Raw genomic sequence first — 16758 nt, forward strand, 5'->3', positions numbered from 1 at the left:
GAGGCACATTCTACCTCTATACTCCTAGCTTGTGTCGTCCTACGCAACTAAGTAAGCATACATTGATCAGTATACCTAGAACATGCTTTCAGGCACAACCTAGACCTTCACTGTGTTCCAAGTGTGGGCTTTTTACGCCTGAGACTTGTGTAACTTTCTCTATACTTGTGATACAGTACATGTACCTCTTGACATCGAAAAGTGATTTTTTACATACCTGAATTTCTGTTCAACTTGGACGTAGAAAAGGTAATAAGTCATCTTGGGACTTCATTTTATGGAGCTTAGCCATCAAAGAAACAGTCCTGTGATTGTCGAAAATGAAAAGAGACTATTATCTGTTACCGGAGTAACGGCAAATTCGAAATTAGCTGGGATACAGTTCCATTCAACATATGGCTTCAGATGATGGGTAATTTTTTTGTTGATTTATCATTTTAGCTCCATCTGAAATAAATAACTTATTTGCAAGACACTGATAAGGGAATATTAAGCCATATATATAGGTTGCAGAAGGCAAAATTATGCGGATAATTTCCAAAGGGATCGCAAGAAAAGGTAAAGTTCGTACCGATATCATGGCATATGTGATAAAACACTGTCAGTACAGATCTCAAGGGTCGGTGTCACCCTAAGAAAACATCTGAGTTATGTGTTTTTTGAAGGATTTCTTTTAATAACCAGATCTGATTATTCTGTTGTGTTGTGTTGATCCTATCCCCTGTGGGGTTTCTCTTTATGATATTGAAATAATCAGTTTTGAGGACATTCAAAGCACTCTCTTATATCTTAGTTTGTTCTGTTCAAAGGCCAAAATAAAAAATGGATGACTCCATGAATTAGTGATACGGAGGACAAAGCCAAAAGGGGAAGTGAACTGATTCGGATGAAAATTGCTCATTACTGGGTAATACTATAAAATATCCTTTGATGTGTGTGCAGTGCCGACAAAAGTGACTCAGGATTATCAATGGAAAAGCTGTAATGTTTTTTTCGGAAAAGCAGAATACCAATGTGTGCAGTACAAGTCATCATAGCTTGAAATTTGAGTCGCATATTTGCAGAGTTATCACTCTATTGACTATGCGTACACACACCCACACACATACTAATGAACAACGTTTGCATACTCAACATTATAATTTAATGATTTTGATTTGACTCTTTTGTTTTCAAACGCCAACTGCAGTTTCTTGTTCTACTGCCCAAAGCATGATGAAACTGACTACATGTACGGTATTTAGCTTGTCAACACATTGTCTTTATCTGTAAAATTCCCTAATACTAAATGGTAAAATGTGCTTATTTCCGAAATACCAGAATGTCCAGACCAGAATGCGTTTGTCAACAATGACAATGCAGTCTACACATGTACAAGATGAGTTGGCAAACTTAATATTTGTGTATATGAACTTGCTTTTGGCACTAAAATAAGAAACTGTACTTGGCATTAAAAATTTTGATAAAAATCATCAAAAGTTATAAATACTGGCCCCGTTCACATAATCCTGCCGATGCCTTGTCCGGAGATCTGCAAACTGAGTTTGCAAGAGAGGTAAAATGTAACCGAAGCAGATTTTCAGCAGATTTGTTTTTTAGAAAAGGTTCCTCAATTTGACCGTAACATAATCCTTGTTTAAGTCATTAGAACAAAATTATGACCGCTGGCTCCTAGTAAGTATTTCTACTTTTAGAAAAATGTCTGCATGCTCAGACAGCATCAACAGGAGATTTCTCTATTATTAAGCTTCCTGTTCTATTTTTCTTTTGGTAAATGTCAGCACTAATACCCAATCTTTCACCCCGTTTCTCATTAAATAGGGTCCAGTCACTCAATTGGAGTCAATAGGGTCTGACTAAAGCTCCTCTTCTAATAGGGTCAGGGCAACTGCTGTGCCACGTTGTGAGGCAAATATTCATTCCACCATCACTCATATACAGTGTCAGACACATTTTCCAGTTTGTGCAAGAAATTAAGACTCACAGTAATTTGTATGTCATAGGAAAATCATGCACTCGTTAAAGGTTATACTAAATTTTGGCACCTCTTCAGTAATTGCAAAGTACAGTGAAACCTGTCTAAACTGAACCCTGTCTAAACTGGAAACCTGTCTATACTGAACACCTTTTCTAGTCCCTTCCACATAGCATGCCTGTTTTAAGGAAACTCTATAAACCAAACACCTCTGTAAACCGAAGTTTGCTCAGTCCCTTTGGTGTTCGGTTTAGACAGGTTTTACTGAACTATTTTAAAAAAATTAATACACATGATTGTAGAGGCATTAAAGTCAATCAGACATTGCATTTTGGACAGTGTCAATGATGGTTGAATTTATGATAAAAAATGTCAGTGTTTTCAGGTATTTTCTATGTTGCTATTATCTGTTAAATCCAAGGATATAGCCAACACAGCAGTGATGGTTTTGGGAAAACTATTATCATCCCATCTACCCCTCCCCATTCCAGCCCTTCAATCAAACTCTCGTTTTCAAGGAAGATCCAGATTTGTGCACTAGAAAACTGCAGGGGTATTGTTAGCTGAAAGTGTTGTTTCAAAGGGCAAAGGTCACGTGGCTTGAGGATGTGCACGATGCTACCCACAACAAAACCATGGCGTTGATAGCAACATTAATAATTGCTTGATATTAAATACACTGAAATGTTTACTTGAAACTGACTGACCAGTGAAATAATTTGAAGTTACAAGTCAGCAAATTTTATTATATTCCAGGAACTCTGAATGAGGTAATCTCTGGGAACGATTAAACCAAATTTCAAAAACTATCGGGTGATCATTTTTTCGTTTTAGTGTCTTTCAAGCAAAATTTCAAGAAAATTTAAAATTTCAAACTTCATCACAAAACAAACTATCTGTGTGATGAGATTGTTCCTAAATATCTGAATATATGAACAATTGGACCAGTAGCTTGTTAGAAAAATTTAAATAGCCAAAATATTCACAGAGAGGTAGGTAGAAATATATTACTGTGCTCATGGTTGAATAGAAAACTCTTTATTGCACAAACCTGCTGTCTGTGTTGAACATAGCTTATTTACAACATGACTTTTACACCACTCATAACATAATTGTACTTTCGATGTAAAACTTTCTTGGTAAAGAAAGCTGCAGAAAAGTCTGCTTCAATTTATAATACACTGCACAAAGTCAGTTTTAAGTGAAAGAGCAGCAAATACTTTTTTAAAAAGCACCAAGTGTCAACCTTGAAGAAAATTATATCTTGATGTCAGACATGTTTATGTAGCCATGCTGGTGGGCAAAAATAGGCCAGCTAGCTGTCCTTCCTGAAATCAAAAATTCTTTCCAGATCAAAAGTTTGGTGACTATATCAACCACTATTAAAATGTCAGTTGCCTTACAGTCCCTCTATCATGGAACATGGCTGCCTGTTTTGTTGTTACAGTCAATTAGGATCTGGTGATCTATGGACAGGATATACCCAAGGCCTTTGAAGATTTAGGATGGCAGATTGCATAACCAATTTAGGCCATAATAATCACACATGCAATATATCAGATCATCAGTACACTGCACATGTATTCAACAATTACCATTGCGCATGTTGAGCCAAACTACTAATTTCCTGAGTATGTGCATCCATACATCAACTGTTCCTGGAAAAGTTTAAGAGATCTCTGACATTTTGGTTGAAATGATGATCGTCATTAGCTTTTTCTGGGTGTGCGGATGCGAAATGTCAGCTCTTCGGTTTTGTAAGCTCATGCCATGTTTTATTGCTCATCGGTCTGTATACTGATGACTTGTGTAATTTCTCAATGCAAACTGGTGCATCTGTAGTGAAGTCAATCATATTTCAAAACTTGATATCTTTTGATGGTAAATTTATCGGCCTTGCAAACTAACCTCCGAAGTCTATATAAAGGAATTTTCATCAGTGAAAAGGTCAGGTTGCAAAGTTAAGCTGCAAAAATAATCTTTGTCTAGAACCCATAGGTAGGTTTCCTATGATGCTCAAAACTTATGTAATTGCATCAATCACTGCTTTCTTGTCAAAACCATAAAACTACTCATTTGATTATGAAAGGACTCCAGCCTAGAAAGATTACGTCACTGGTGTCTCCTTGAAGTCAGTCACTCAGTTTGTCCCTCTAGTAATTGGCTGTGAATGCAATGGGGTTACATCATTCCTATGTACTCGTCTAAGTATGGCACATAGCTCAGTCCCCCAGATACTGATATGTACACCATGTACAGTTCCACCTGAATGAGTCACTTTGGGATGCGAGTTATGTAATTTTTCTAGGCTGGGGTCCTTTGAAAGTCAAACGAGCAGTTTTATGGCTTTGATAGAAAAGTAGTCCACAATGCAAGATGTAAGTTTTGATTATCATTCCAAAAACACGGAGAGATTCTGGAAAAAAATTATCCTGGACATTTCCATACATGCATGTTGATAATTACCTCATTCTGTCTCTTATATAGTAATACAGAAAATAGAAAATGATGGGTATGGAGGCATTTCTAAAGTAGAGATTTATAACAGTTTACAGCATATGATCTTTCAATGTAAAACAACCTGTTTCAGATACCATTAGAGAATACCAACCTACACTAACACATCAATACTTCACATCATTATTACTTACTATCTTGAAGAAGTGTCCCCTTGGCTTTCATTCATGGCTACACGTTGATGCTAACAAAATCCAAAGTGTACGGTATACAGTCCATATGTTTTAAAACCTAGACTGGGCAAGTCCAATTCAGCTGTGTTACCTCGTAATATTTCAAAAGTGAATTTAATAATATAGTATTATACACTACATTCATACTCTGAAACATAAAAATTTACCAGACTCAGTGAAAAAGGTGAAATCCTGTTACATTCTCCATGAATCGTACTTAATCTGTATTGATCATTGTCTCTTTCACTGTTCAGTCCCTGTTGTGCAATTTTAAACAAAATACTACAATTCTGGGCTAAAGTTGGAGACAATGACCTACTACTAAAGACCACATCAACATTATAGTGTCTAGCTGATGAATATGTGTGGGGATTATAACGGCAAGGAATCCAAACTTGTAAAATTTTAATTCCTCATTGTACGGATGGCTTATAGAGCAACAACTGATGTTATAAATGTAAGCATTTATTTCCAATGGAGTGAATGGAAACGGTAATTTTATGCTGGTGGCAAAATATGAAATTTAATGCCGCTCACTACCGTTGACTCAAAAGGAACCTTTGGCAATTATCAAAAACATGGGTCAAAAATTCATCGGATTGTGAGTTGTTAAATTATTAACAAGGCATTGCTTGTTATCTCATTTGTGTGAAAGCTAATCTGAAAACGCCATTTTCAAGATTCACCCATTGCACCTGCTTGGAATCAATTATGCATGCACTTTCTTACAAAAGCTTCCATTTAGATCACTTTAATGGATATTAAACGGCTGTTAAATTGACCGAGAAAAAATCAAGCATTCACTCAGAAAGTTCAAGGATCTTTTGTTTTGTGGTTGAACACTCCTTCTTTAGTTAGTGCATTCAAAGCCTCAAATTTTTCAACAAATCTGGATATAATAGAGCAGATCAAGACAGCGACTTCTGAATGTTGAAATTAAATCCTTGAAGATCTATAGACTTGGTTGACTTAGCGTTAGTCTGCAAGGTTGTAATGGTTTTTAAGCCTAGGTTAAAGTTACAAGAGCCACTTCTGCTAACAAAGATTTGTAAACAATGGTATGTACGTGTCTTTAAATATTTGTGATGGAAGTCTTTCTAGCCAGCCTGAAACTAGTCACAAAGGATTCATAAATAAACAGTTTCAAAGAGGTAGATTTATCAGTACACTATTCCTGTTCACGTCTGCAAATGAGATATTTCGTCGCGAGAAATTTGAAAAATAACCAACTCTTTTGTGCCTTGCGTCAGTGGCTTTGTATGGAAACTCCTTGACTTACTGTATACATTCTAACCTAATTATTATGTAAATACTCTTTTTGCAATTTCACTTCTTCTCGGGCATCTTGGCAGGATTCTGCAAATATGCCTAAAATGGATGACATATAAAAGGACCTATTCCTACATCCTAGGTAAATAAGATTGTGTGCTTTCAGACTGTATCCATCAGAGCGTGTAAATGTTAAGGATCAGACTTGTTTGCAAATCTCTCCTCCTGGCTCGTATGGGTATATCCTTCCGCCAGGGGAAATTTGGTCATATGTTGTATGTGTACTGCCCAACTTCCTGAAATAGACTTGTAGGTAGGACTGTCTATTTACCCTATAGACTCTCGAGATATTTACTGAAAGCAGCGAGTGATTGAATTTACCGTTTAATCCGGAATTGTATTTCCTTGATTGTATTTGACATCACGATGGAGCTGAGATGCGTAGGTGTTTTAATGTCTGGGGTAAACCATTGTTTTCAAAGTGGTGTAATGTCATTCAAAGTTATTGAAGAAAAAGAGCGAAATAAGACAAAAAGCTCATTCTCAGGCAGTCCTCTTTTTTATCAGTCTCCACCTCTGTTCACACAGATTGCCTACATTGTACCGTAATGTGTTTGTTCAAAGCACATAAGGCACACAACCAACAGCCTATTTCAGAGAGTTTAATGTACCTTATGTTTAGTGTGTAATATAGCAATGATTCAATAGCTATGCAGTTCAGCGATTGGCATAACATGTATGTCACTAATTTTTCATAATTTTTATTGCAATTTACACCATTAAATACCCCATTCCTTAATGCTTTCTTCAACGACCATTTATACATAGCACATTTATTGATCAAGCAGGTCTACCTGCTTAGTGAAGAAAAGAAGTGATAAGATTTGACTAGTGATAAATAATTCTGAATTTTTGTTTTTGTTTTGATTAGTATATATGATATACTATACATTATGTTTTGCCCAAACTGCACAAACCAGCATTACTCTAATACAAGTTCGTAGTTGCTCATGACACACATTTTTGAATTGTTAAAAAAACTGTACAATGCATAAGGCTAGCTTTAGCCAAAAATCAGATTATTTTAGGGTACGGTTAATCCAAGTGTGACTTCATTTAAGAAAATATGTGAATATATTTTGGCTAAGCATGGCCAGAAGGTTCTGGCATTCAAGACTTTTTGAAGCTTGTGATATGATTGGAGAAGTATTTCAGTGAATGACGCTTGCTACTCCTCATAAAATCTTTTCATGATTGGCTTCAGCCTTACATTATTACGCTGACATTCAACGCTAAAAGTGGACTGTGTTGCGCGTTTGGGCCCATAAATCTCAATGCATATGCTGAAATCTCTTTTCATTGAGATTAACTTGTTCGATTCCAATTTGCAGAGAATTTCACAGCACTTGAAAAGTAGCTCCTGCCTAGAGGGTTGCAAAGAGCTGTTTGCGTGCAAATGTTAAATCTCGAAAAACAGTTACACTAAATTTGAAATCTTCAGTCTTTGCAAGATACATGTATCTAAAGAATATATTTTACAAATATGATTTAATGAAAACAGAGATTTCTTAGGTTCCATGATTTTAATGGATATGGTCGACATGCTAAATATAACTATCACTAGACATCTTTACACTATGAGCTTCTTGCAAGAAACAGGAAAATGTAGATGTGTATTCACATCCAAAAGGTTAAATATTATCTCATTAAGGTAGTATGCTCCTTGAAAATGAAAGACTGAAACTTTTGCTCAAATGTTTCTCGAGGAATCTTTCGACCCTCCTTTTTCAAAATCAAGAATGAAAAATCAGGGGTCACCATGCAAAAACGGTGGTTACAATCAGGTTCGAACTCACAATGTAACGTACGGTACCCAATCACCTACAAAACACCCAATATTTACCTATATTTGACATTCAAAATGGCTGCCATCCCAGCTTAACTCTATGGAGAAAAATAAAAATTTTCAATTTTTGACTATGGAAAAAAATAAAACTTTTCGATTTGTCAAAAACTGAGTCTTTGAAAAGTTTTCTTACACCAAGAGCTTTAAAATGAATACCCACAAGTAGTAGTTAAGAGAAGAATTGTAAAAATTTGAGGGTCTAAATATCTGTCTCTGAGGCGCATTCTACCTTAAACATACAGTCCTTTGTAATAACTGCTCTGCAAAGGAAGTGACATAGACAAAATGTAGGTACCGTACTTTATTTAGGTAATGTACACATAACTGTCTTAAGATGTACACATTTTGTCGAGGAGGCAGAGTCAGAAATTCTGTTTGTTAAAATGCATAGATGTTATTGGTCTGATTTGGATGAAATGCTATTCTATGGTTGAAAAAGGTACCTGTCTGTAGCTTTCCATTACACAAGATTAATCTGCAAGGGCAGTGAGAATCACAACCCTTTCAGTTTTAAAGTTAACTGAGCCAGAACAGTTTTAATGGTGGTTGTTTTGGCTGTGCTCAGCTGCTGCGTGTATCTCAGAGCTTCTATACGTTGGCTTAACGACTTACTTCTAGTTCGCTGAACCTGAGAGTCAGTGGTGACAACATAGAATGCAGTGTGTACTGTTGGCAGTAATATGTAATAATATTTGCCATTGTAGAGGTTTACATGTCCATTAAGTATGTTTGCGCAAGGATCCAATTGTTGATTGAGGATGAGAAAAAGCACAGGTGCTTGCTGCTGCCATCTACCTGTACCAAATCCACTGCAAACACAGTCGTCTGAATCACATCTCTTTAACTGTGTGAATTTATTCTCTGAAAAAACAACATCTGTTAAAAATTCCAGTTGTTTTACCCGCAAACACTCATGCAAAATGTTGATTCCTTCTTCAGGGTGAGGTCTTGTAGGATATATACGTTAACATCTAGAATTACTCAAGCACCTTTAGAATAAGTAACTGTAGTCCTGCTCAGATCCTGATATCTGATATACCATCAGATTGTCTCATGGTTTTTTTTTTGAACCTCAAAAATGGAATGATACTATCACATTAAATTTGGTCTTCAAAATCAGCAAACATGTAACTTTTTACCCTCATAGCAAAGTGTTATTGAGATGTTTCATATTACGCATCTTAATTATAGTGTTTGGGCAAGTTATTAGTATTTTACTTGAGATGTTGAGATCTGATTTCCCTTAGTCTAAAAAAGTCAGGAAAGACATGTTGCCTTCAATCAAATATAGCTCATAGGAAAATCAACTTTGCCTGTAACCCCGCTCATTGGTTTTGAAATTTAACCAACAAATATTAATCACTGCTTTTTTCCCATTAATTTGGGCAGTAAAATAATGTTGGAGTATGTTTGGGTCAACTTCCTGTCCAAAAGCATCACATTAAACTTACAGTCTTTTATAATGATAGATTCAGTACTAGCATTGAATATTTTTGTGTATGTTAGTTTTTTGTACCCATGATACATTGTACAGCAAATTAAAAATGTCAGAGCCTTGTTTTAGTGTGTAGCTGTCTGTTTATTCTTATACATTTTGTAACCACAAGTATTGTATGTCTGTCTTCCATGCATACTTGTTTTTTTTCCAGGAAATTTTTTTGCAGAGAATACAAGCAAATTGCTGTTCTCCAAATTATTTAGCTTTCTTTAAAAGTGCTATTTTATTTTCACACATACATGTACTGGAAAGCTTTACACACAAATTTACCTATAAGTTTGTTTTTATCAAGATACTGCTTTTCTTCGGTCTCCTCAGTGCTGTTTTTAGTGTACGGTACAGTGATTTTGTCATGATGGGAAGTTTTCTTCTCCTGTGATCATACATTCTGGCAACACATTCACTGCTGGGCATGAGTATATCACTGTCGTTATCAGTGGTGTAATTGGACGTTTACTCTCGGGAATAGGTGTGAAAGTGTCCAGACGAACAAAGAACACACTGATTTCAATTCACTAGGTGCAGTATTTTCTTCATCATCAGTTGTGTTCATGGATCTAAATTCATCCATTCCATCTAATAGTATGGCTTGTCTGACTACAAGGTTCTGCTGAATGGAAATCTGTGAGAAGAAAACCGCAGAAACTACAGCTGTAGTGAATAGCAGTATTCTCAACAATGCCGTATCAAGTTAGCTACACACATCAAGGAGAAATATCCACATTACACAAAATCGTCACGTTCCTTTTAAACAACAGAATTATTCTGTGCTTGCTGGATTATATCAACAGTTGATGCAACACGGGGCATAAACATCAATACCAGCCAAACTGATACGTTGCCCTGGCGTGACCCTCATTTCTGGATAGTTGCCGAGAATGAAAATTAACGAGTCTCAGTTCAATACACAGCCCCAGTGAATTGTGTCCCTCTGCAGAGATTAAGAATAAATGGTGCAGCTCTAAAGTGATACAATGTACCGCTGACTGAGTGTATGAATTTGTTCACTGCTGCAAAGCATGGTTAAAAATATCTGTGGGAAAAAAATTAGCCATACAAAGCAATTATCCACAAGTAAACGATTTTTAAAATAGTGTAACTATCCTTTAAAAGGTCTTCTACATCTCTCAGAATATCCTTTTCAATCATGGAAAATCTTAGAAAACCCAGCAGATTTTATTCTTTGTTACACTTAAGTTTGTCACAATCTCAAAATATTGCCTGAACAGTGTTCTCGCCAGAGGAATTAAAACATAAATGGCCACTATTTTTTAATTTTGGTAGAACAATAGACACTAAAATAACATAATAATTATATTGTTATGTAAATTAGTCATTATGCTATCAGAATTTCCGTGGGAGAATACTGCTTAAGATGTCTTACCACAATTCTTCTGATGTCAGCTCTAAATCACTTGACATACATATCACAAGTTCCTCAACAGTGCAGTCTACATGTACATTTCTTTCAGAAGACAAACTAGTTTTGTAAGTTCTCTTGTCAGCCAGTTTCAGCCTCACTCTCAGTGACAGAGAGCTTAGCAGATTTATCGTCCATCATCCTTTGTCTATTATCTTTGCTCCTGTTCCCTGAAAATGCCAGTCGAAACACTGTCATATTTCAGTTACAAGTCCCAAGGGATTACCTGATGTAGATTTGTTCAAATGATAAAGAAATTTGGATAGGCAAATTTTTTAGGCTTATCTTTCCATTGTTGATCAAAACATTTTCTCAAACACTGCCAGTACAGTAGTATCAAAATGTAATAGGTAGGTTCCCACAAATGCCCTTATTCAGATTGCTACAAATTAGCAAAAAATTTACACTTATAGATGTATCGCATAATTTTGTAAAAATCTTTTTCCTTAACTGATATCTTACAATTTGGTTTGAAGGGTCCTAGGGAAGACCTGAATCAAGTTTGTTAATAGGGCTGATCACAAATGATGACAAATAAAATATTTGTCTGCATTTTCTGCAAGAACAATGAAAATAAAACCTGGTAGTATTACAAAGAATACTAAAGGTCACACAAATTCGTGGCTCAGACTACAAGCTGCAACAACAACAATATTTCCAACTTTCAAGCAGTGGTGTCTGATATCGCATGTGTGCAGCTATATTTAGTAACAAACCTGAAATCATGATCGTCGCTATTAGAAATGTCGACAATATTTGCATACATTAATTTCTAGCAGCAGTATTCTCTTTTTTGTCCAAACATTCTTCTCTTATGAGCCTAGTCCAGAAGGATTTTTCCTAGAGCTGCATGGGTTTCCTGATCTTCAATCTCATAATTAATTTCGACAGAAATCTTTGTATTTATGACTGAGGGATGTCATCGCTGTAGACCAGGTTACTCTCTATTTAGGGCTGAATAATTGCCAATAATATTTTTATAGGCAAATGATATAATGGTATGACAGTTTTCAGTAACAAACCATGTTAAGGTAGTATGCAGCTCGAAAGTGAAAGACTTAATTTTTGCTCAAACTTTAAAATGAAACTTTCAGCCATTCTCTTACTAAATCAAGAATAAAAATCGGGGGTCACGGTGCAAATTTTGGTACTAGAGAAACAAATAAGCCAAGATTTTATACTGATATTTAAAAATTCAAAATGGCCCCAGTCCTGTGTTAACTCTATGGAGAAAAAATAAAATTTACGATTTTTGAAAAACTAACTGGTGAAAAGTTTTCTTACACCAAGAGCTTTAAAATGAACCCCCACAAGTGGTAGATCAGAAAAGAATTGTAAAAGTTTGAGAGTCAGAATATCTGTCTCTACCTTTACTACTGTGGTTCTTGAGGATATGGTTTCTCTTACAACACTACCAGCTGGATTCTATTTCACAGGTTGTTATGCTCATAAGCTTTATGGCACATCTCATACTTGGCTAATCATAAAACTCTGCTGCATTATATCTATTGTCAACTCTAGATACATTGACACTCGTCAGCGTGTTAATTTTCTGTGAAAATTTTTACAAAATTTAGAAAAATGTGGACAAGCCATGACTTTACTTACTGTTAAACTTCATGGTCAACGTAATTTACAAAACTGGAAGAGACTTGTTCATCGGATGGTTTACATCTGCATGTAATTCACATATTTAATTTCATGCTTTCTAAATCTGCCATAGCTCCCCTGTGACTTTTGTACTTGCCTCAATCATAGCAAGCAAAATTTGAATCTACGAAGGAAGAATTTAAACTCTGTGGGATGAAGAATTCGAATTGATAAGTGAAATATTTCACTTTAATCATGAAGTGATACGTTGTCAACCTGAAAGTATTTAAAGATTTTCATTTCATTTGCCTGTACTATTATCAATCACAGATCATCTTGCTCATTTATTATCAAGAATTTAATTTCATGGATTTGAATACATCATACATGTACATCATTATTTTTCAGTCAATTGAAAATTAGTATTTGTCATTTTCAACACTATGACAATTGTCAATGTATGGCTGCCATTACACATCATGAAAAGAATAATTATAGTGATGAACAATCGAAAACCTGTCATTATGTTTAAGTTATCAAGATTCCTATTAATTGTCACATAGTTGCCAGTGCATTGTAGCTGATGTGGAAAGCTTTCTTTCAATTCACTGCGCCATGTGACATTGTTCTGCAATCATCTTATAGATATATTTAATTATGAAATTTATAATGGTGCAATAGAATGACTCACTGATTTGAAATGAATTCTCATAAAAACTGCTGTTTGTAATTCCAGCCTTTTAAGATACAAGTACGTTTTTTGGAATAGCTAGATGCAAATATCAAATGCCACATAGGTGAACATAAATTTCAAAATGGATTTAACGATTTAGGGTTTCTGATCCGAAAGTAAGGATCTGTATTCCACCTGATCTCTCGTTTGCTTAGATTTACGGTCAGCCGAGTTTGCCGATTGAAAAATGAACAGGTATAAAATTCAAGTGATCTATCAAGCCGTGCCAACAGAGGGTAGAGTGTACAGCTACCAAGAGAGATGGATTGATGATGAAACAATTACCTTTGCTATTAGCCCCGTAAAACATGGCTGGGGAATGGTTTATCAGAATCATGTTTCTCAGCATGAATTTTTTTCCTGACAAATTGCTACTGGTCTGTCATAAGCCTCATGAGTGTTTTTTTCAAACAAACCAATGGTATTATCTCCGAGTTAGTGAACAATTTTTTATGTGTCTGAGAATTTTAGAAGTATTTGTGAAAGAAAGACAAGTAGACTCGATGGAAGCATTGTTGTACAGTATGTCCAGGTATCATTTTCAAAATCAATACTAGTCCATGGTGCGATAGAATCCAAACAAATAATACGGAGTGAAAATCCATTGAAAAGGTCAAAAATGATTGCAAGCCGCTCAATATGTAACTTTTATACAGTGAAAGCAAGTGATAATCTGAGGAATAAAAGGGACATTTTCTATGCTATTATATAGACTATTTGTTTACTTAGTGTTGCCTTGGAATATTGATAAGAAGAATTGCTTGAATCGCAAAAATCAATTTAGCATATACAATACATGAAGAGCAGAATTATATGGCTTGAGAAAAATTCAATATATCACATATAATTCAAATGTATATTTTAGAAAAGTGTCTGTTGGAATCTTACAGTATTTTTTCATATCACAGAAATATAGAAAAATTTGTTCGCAAATCTGCTTGTTTTCAATTCTTCAGTGCATGTAACCAACAAAATCAAGAATAAATGCTATCAACAGTAGTAACACCTCAGTCTGTGATCTTGATACCTTGAAATTTTTACTGATTGTTTGAGGAAACAATCTAGTCTCTCTGGCTTTCAACTTGGAACTTTATGAACTTGATGATAATCTTTTTAAAGATGTCATTCAGCATATGAGGAAAACTTCAGTATCTTTTTAGCGGCTCTTGATTATTGCATGAGCCTTTGACCAGAAGAGTTGGAGCAATATAGAACTTCCCATTACAACAACCACAGTCATTTTATTTAAGCGTGTACTCTCTGTCCATCTAGAAAGGTTCTTCTTTGCCAAAGAGAACTAAAGAGTGTACCAGAATTTGAGCGTCAAGGGGTCAGTTGATAGTTGCTGAAGTTACTCACATAAATGGCTACAATAAGGCATCACTCAGACAGTGAAGCAGCACGTCCCTTGCAAAATACAACTGGATTTTTGACTGCTACATTCCAACCCTTTGAATGCTGAAATTTTTTCCCTCCAAAATTTTAGTGCAATATTTTACCATTTTTTATGAATTTTTCTGTATTTTTTTTTTTGATAATTTTGGACCAAATGGACATGACACATTTAATTTGCTACAGTTTTTTATAATCAAAATTGTGGCGGAAAATCTGAAAACAATTGACTGGAGTATATTTTATAAAGGCGGTAAAAATTGACTTTGACGCTCAAAGAGTTAAAGGGGAAGTTCACCTAGTGAAGGCTGATTTTTACATACATGTATGTGCTAGCTTTTGGGTCATTTATTTCAGAAAAAAAACCGTTTTTTTCGCCCATAATAAGTTTCATAATTTTTTACAAAAATGGATAAAATAGTGGCCAAGTTGCATTTTAGGGCATCATCAACTCACTGTATTTTGAATCATGGGGAAAAAGCACTAAGCTTGGCCCTTTCATCACGTGCCGGCAGGTTCCATCTTCCGATGGCTATGGCATTGTCCACTTACTCATGTTCACGCCAGGCTATGCATATTTGCATAACTTAAACAATAGTTATGCAAATACGCAGAGCCTGGTGTAAACGTGAATGACAATGCAATACCCATCGGAAGATGGTCCCTGCCATATCACGTGATAAAAGCGCCAAGCTTAGTGGTTTTTCCCCATCATTCAAAATATAGTGAGTTGATGAAGCCCTAAAATGCAACTTCTGCTACTATTTTTATCCATTTTTGTAAAAACTCTGTGATTTGGAAAATGGTTTCTCCAGAAAAGTGACCCAAAAGCTATCACATACATGTGAAAATCAGCCTTGGTGAACTTCCCCTTTAATATGTTCAGAGGCTAAGTGTTTGCCATTACACACATGTACTGGGTTTATGTCGAAGTACAGCAGAATGTTAGTATTTGCTATCTTAGGTCATGTTCATCAAACCTTGTAAAAATACTGCAGAACATACACCATGCTGTTAAGCCAGTGTTTGTAGTGTCAGACAGTCACCCAGGCTATGACTTTTGAATGATGTGTACAATGTTTAGGCAGAGCTTTCATCAAGATAACAAGGAGGCTTTCAAAAATGCAAATATATTACATAGAATCTCATGTGATACACATTGGAAGTAATATTGCTTTTTCTGTGAGTCACTTACAAAATTGGCATGTTTGGATGATAAAAATTAAATTGTTGTCCTTTTATATCATTTCAGGAAAAGAATAAAGAACAGGTAGAAAGTGATAAAAGGATCAAACTACCATTAGATTCGTGGATTGAAGCAAAGTTGAAGAGAAGACAAGGTGATCTGTACAGTATACATATATTATATTTATAGTGTCATTGAGTTATCATTTTTTTTCAAAATAAGTTTGAATCTCTGAGGGGATTCCACTCACACAATCAACTCTTGCCAGTTATCTATATTCAATCTTCTCTCTAAACAGTTTATCAAAAGACATGATACTGATGGATAACAAAACAGGTTTTAACAATCAAAGTGATATGTCAGTACACTGAGGGTAAGGATTTGTGTATACATGCTAAAAAAAGAACAAGGTTATTTTCTTACCTTGATGTGTCAATCTAGACCAGCCGTGTCAGTGTCTCTGTCATCTTTGCTTGAAGATATTCAATGTAAAAACATTGAGAGTGAGCTGAACGTGGTAGTGAGAGTGGATGTCTGTGGAAATAGCACATACATGTATACCCATTGTACACTTCTGAATGGTGAACATATCACCTTTCTGTATGTCAGATTTACAGTGGCATTCACAGTCGTAGTCTGTTGTGTTTGTAGTTCGATCTTGAGAGCGAAAAAGCAGAAATTTAGAAAGATGTGTTTATAATATCATCATTTTGTCTGAGGCATAGGATTAGAAACAAACCAAATTTATTTTGCCTTTATTGAGGTGTATTACAGTACTAATCATGCTGTTTTAATTTTTATGAACAAATAGAAAAACCGAAGCAAAATATCATGCTTAAAATTTTATTATTTAATAATTTTACCCTTAGTCTCTCTTAAATTTGTTAGAATAAAATGTAAAGTTAAAAATATGTTAAAGAATATATATGTAACCTCTATGCAGTATTCCCAGGAGAAATTACATGTTTCACATCTCATATGTCTCTATATGTTGACAATTGAAAATAATGTTTCAAATGTTAATTTGTTGTGGTTAATTCAACATGCAGGCTTGTCTGAGTTTTAGGTTTGAGGAGTAAAACTTCATGTCATGGTGTAA

At 35.2% G+C, this 16758-nt stretch overlaps 1 protein-coding gene across 12 annotated transcripts in view; it reads left to right on the forward strand.

Moving 5' to 3' along the window:
* LOC139115703 (potassium voltage-gated channel subfamily KQT member 1-like) overlaps positions 1–16758 on the forward strand; it is a 348427-nt gene that overhangs the window by 53308 nt on the left and 278361 nt on the right. For all 12 annotated transcript variants that reach the window (XM_070678010.1, XM_070678011.1, XM_070678017.1 and 9 more), the window contains exon 2: positions 15726–15813. The gene's annotated coding sequence lies outside the window, so the exon portion shown is untranslated. The remainder of the gene's footprint in view (positions 1–15725; positions 15814–16758) is intronic.

This window comes from Ptychodera flava, chromosome 17 (assembly GCF_041260155.1).
Source record: "Ptychodera flava strain L36383 chromosome 17, AS_Pfla_20210202, whole genome shotgun sequence".
NCBI lineage: Eukaryota > Metazoa > Hemichordata > Enteropneusta > Ptychoderidae > Ptychodera > Ptychodera flava.